Source organism: Rhinolophus sinicus, linkage group LG07 (assembly GCF_036562045.2).
Source record: "Rhinolophus sinicus isolate RSC01 linkage group LG07, ASM3656204v1, whole genome shotgun sequence".
Taxonomy (NCBI): domain Eukaryota; kingdom Metazoa; phylum Chordata; class Mammalia; order Chiroptera; family Rhinolophidae; genus Rhinolophus; species Rhinolophus sinicus.
This window is the reverse complement of record NC_133757.1, coordinates 77,580,630-77,585,151: the sequence shown is the minus strand read 5'-3', so window position 1 is coordinate 77,585,151 and position 4,522 is coordinate 77,580,630. Positions and strand designations below refer to the sequence as shown.

General features: G+C 37.8%; 1 pseudogene; it reads right to left on the bottom strand.

Annotated features, from left to right (window-relative positions):
• Positions 1-1,539: 1,539 nt before the first annotated feature.
• LOC109449983 (large ribosomal subunit protein uL23) lies at positions 1,540-1,959 on the bottom strand (annotated as a pseudogene).
• Positions 1,960-4,522: the final 2,563 nt, after the last annotated feature.

Genomic DNA, 4,522 nt, shown 5'->3' with positions numbered 1-4,522 from the left:
TGTGGGGGCTGACCCCTCAGAGGGGCATTCTCTCCATTGGGCTGTTGTGCTTGTTGAGATCAACCTATCGGTGTGCTACTTGTAGGGCTAATCAGGTAGTGCTCTGGGGTGGTCTGAAGCTGTTCTCTGGTTGTGTTGTTTCTGGTGTCTCTTGGCAGGGATTCCCATGCAAGCCAATTTCAGTCTTGTTTGTGACCAGTCCACGGCTACCTGGTAGGAGCTACAAAGCTATATGTGGTTGATTGCTGCCTGTGCTGGACCTGGATCCATGTGGGGATAGCCTCTCTGTGAACCAAGGCTGGCTGCCTAGGAAGCTTAGCAAAAGCTCCAGGGCTCCCCCCTAGGCCTTTTGCCATCTGCTAGCTACCTGTAAGGCTCAGATGCTGAAAGAGCCTCCTTAGGTACATGGTCCAGGCTGGTTAACCCAGTGTCGACAGTGTCACTAGTGATGCAGCACTAGCTTGGTGGGGTGGGGTTCCGGGAAGTCATGGGGTGTGGCTGGTAGTTTTTATAAATTTAATGCAGATACAGTTCTTGCACCAGTGCTGGTCCTGTGACCACTTCAAAAAGCCCTGAAAACACCATGGCCAGCCACTGCTCACCTCAGGCTGGCAGATCCCTGAGAGCCACCCAAAAAAGGCTGCAGCACAAGCTGTGGCTGACTGCCTGCCACTGAAAGTATAATGGGACCATTTTAAAATTTTTCTTCAGTTGTTGTTCTGCTGCAAAGAATATCTATTATTATCTACTATGAAGTTTACATTTGACCATTTTACAAAATTTCAAACGATTGGTAGTGTTGACTGTAATCTACCTAATCTCTTTTTTGCTTTTTAAAGAAGAGTCACATTAACCTTTCGGCCTCCTACATATTCATTTTATTAAACCTAGGTTCTATGTTTGCCACACTGTTGAAGCATCTTGTGGAAAATTATAGAAAATTAAACCTGCTTATCTATTGTTGATTTACTATTCAGTGGAGTTATATTAAAATCTTTCTTCCGTGGTTGCTTTCTCAGAGGTCATAGATCCCAGCTTTTGTAAGGCACATCATTGAATAATTTTTCTCATATTACTTGGTAAAATGATATATTTCAGATCATGGAGATAAGATATAGCTTATTGAGGCCACCTTGATCAGAGTGCAAAAGGTAATTCAGATACCATATATATTTTTTTTCAGTATGGTCGGTTTAGTCAGAATAAACATCAAGAAACTGTGTATTTATCCAATTGTGCACAGCAGGCATGGGACAAAACGTGCATAGGACTAACAGTGGTGAGGGAAATCAAACAAAATCCAGGAATGATAGTATCATATTTAAATGGAAGAAAAAAGTATATCTTGATTGAATGAGTCTATAACATCAGTTTTATACATATTCAAGAAATATGGGCATGCTTCTTAAAAATATCAAAAATGTAAAATGATTATAGAACAGTTTTTCTAGTTACCATTGGGTTCAGAAATATTTTTAATTTGTCTGATCTTTCTTTTTTCTTTTTTTTCTTGTACAATGTAAAATTTTTATATTTAGAATTAGCCAGCTGGACTCAGTTTAGATGATCCCAATTTTGTTGGCAACATCCAAAGCATCATAGTCGGGAGCCAGTCAAACATATGCCTTCTTCTCTCCATCAGGTCTGATCAGGGTGTTGACCTTGGCCACGTCAATGTCATAGAGCTTTTTCACAGCCTGCTGGATCTGGTGCTTGTGGGCCTTGGCATCCACAATGAACACAAGCGTATTGTTCTGTCTTCCTCATGGCTGAAACCGTTGTCAGGGGGAACTTGATGACGTCATAGTGGTCGAGCTTGTCTCTGCTGTGGGTTGACGTGCAGATCTGTTTTTGGTGGCTGTGAATGCCTTTCGGCACTGCTTTCTTGTGCTTCAAAGCCTTTGCTATGGTTTTGGCTTTGGGAGGGGCAGGGGCTTCCTTCTTCGCTTTCAGCGCCATCTTTATGAAAAGGCTGTGTGATCTTGTTCGCAGCACTTACACTCTATCCAGAATGAGGAAAGAAATTCCTTAAATGTATGGGTCCAACTTCGAATCACAATGCAAATATTTGCTATGCTTAAATAGTTAGCAGATATTTTTTAAAGATATGAAAATGAAAGGAATTCCTTTATTTTTGAATTTTACATCATCTTAGTTACAGCTGCATAACTAAGCTACAGTCAACTCCATCATTCAAATGAAAATCATTACTTAATGTTCTGATTGTAAGTCCATGTGAAAAATCATGTGAAACAAGCGATAATTTTTTATCTTTTAGCATCCAAACAATATGGAGAAAAATTACTTCTTCATTGGAACAAAGTGCTTTAAACTTCTATTTATTTTTCTAACTAGTAAAATAAATTATGGCATATCATTACAATGGAATGTTTTGTAGCTCATTAAAAATAATGGAGAAGATCCATATTTCCAGGATGAAAGCAAATGGCAGACTAATATATATGATACTAATTATTTAAACAAAGTTTAAAAAGACTCCCCTTTGTATATCTTTTATCTTTGTGTATGCCAACAGTTTTATAGAAGGAAATTTAGAAATCTCCAATGAAAAGTTGAGCTATGGATTTGACAGCAAGAACTTTTACTTTTATATTCTTATGTAACATTTGAATTTTTAATTCATGGTGATGTTTTACTTCTATAATGTAAAAAATTAATTTGATTATTTTAAAGATCAGTTGGTTTTCTCAGACCCTGCTTTTTCAATGTTGTAACCTATAGTGAGAAGTTTAAATGAACAGAAACTCAACTTAAACCAGCTTATGCAAAAAGCAAAATATATATATTTTTAATTTTTCACCTTTTATTTCTACTGTTCTCTATGAATTGGCTGTGTTCCAACTTTACGACATTGTGAAGGAGACAGTGGCTGCCAGCATTTAGGCTCACATCCACATAGCTTTACCATTAGGCACAAAAGGGAACTTCTCCCCAGGCACATGAAGGAGCTCTGATGGTCCCAGTTCGTGTCATTTGCCAAAGCCCTGGACTGATCCCTAACATGAGGAGTAGTGTTTGCTGACATGTGGCGTTTGCTGACATGTGTGACGTGATTGCTCTGAGACCCAAGGCCAATTATTGTGGCAAAGGAATCACAACCAAAGTAAAAGGGGGCAGCCTGTTTCCCAAATGAGAGAGGTGCTAGGCAGGCAAAACTCACAACACACACACACACACACACACACACACACGCGCGCGCGCACGCACACACACACACAATATTTGGGAAATGCATCTATAAATAATTATGATTAATAAAGCATAAATCATTTAATGTGTTAATATATCAATAGTAGCTTTTGTCATTATAGATTGTCTCAAACATTAGACACTGAAAATATAAGCTCTTTTTGCGGGAGGGGGATAAACAATTTTATTAACATTTAAAAATTTCCCCCATGTTTACAGAGTTGAGACTACTGGTTGAGGTCTGAACTAGATTATTGGCAGTTTTAATGGAGAGGGGAGAGATTTTCATAGTAGAAAGGAGAGAAGTTGGAAACTGCCAATTATGGGGGCAGAGAAGAGGGAGGAGTGAAAATTATATTGCACCAATGTCCTGGTAATTATTTTAAAATTTCACAATGAAATAAGCGTGTCCAGATATATGGGAGTGAATAATCAAATATAGTACAAATATTTGTCTTTCTGTTTTGTATTTTACTCAGTACGCTTAGGCAGAAATAACACATCTTTTATTATTATTTATTTAAAACAAGAGGGTTACTATGTAAGAGACAGAGTAGGAGAAGGGAACAGATTAGGGAGACAGGTACAGGACTTTTGTATTTGGTTTCTTTTCTTTTTTTTTTTTAATTCAAGTTTATTGCGGTGTGTATTTGGTTTCTGCAAAGAGCATTTTCTATAGCAAATGCCTGATGGTACAATCAAAATGTTTTTAGCAGAACAATACTGAGAAATTCCCTCTGGCCTTCAAGGATGAAAAAGAGTGATTTAATAGTGACACTGTGTCCTGGTGCTGCTGTTTTGGTCACATAGTGAGTATACTTGCAGCTGTGAGTAAACTGAGGTGTTTCGAAAGGTTGAAAGCATCAGCTGTTACATTTGAAAATGATGTTTTTCACTGTAGAAAACATCACCACCATCATGAACAGCACAAACATATTTTTGAACACCTACTATTTGATGTAGCTCTAAGGTTTCTGGAATGATTTGAAATTGCCTTTTGCTTTCAACAAGGAAATTTATCAAGGGAGAATATGACATCAGTCTCTGCTTCCTAATATAACTTAATGAATACCGAGGCCGTAAAAATCATGGTTAATTCAGTGCTTAATATTTGTTGGCCCAAAGAAAAATCAGTCCACTGGAGCACGTTATCATAAAGGTATTTCCTGGGACTGCCCAATCTGGGCTTTAGAATCTTCCTTGAAAAGGTAGGGTCAGCCTTTTCTTGACAATTTTCGAAAGGACTGTTTTTAACAGCTATTAGGAAATCATATCAAGAAATTTATTTTAACTAGAGGATTTGTATTAAACT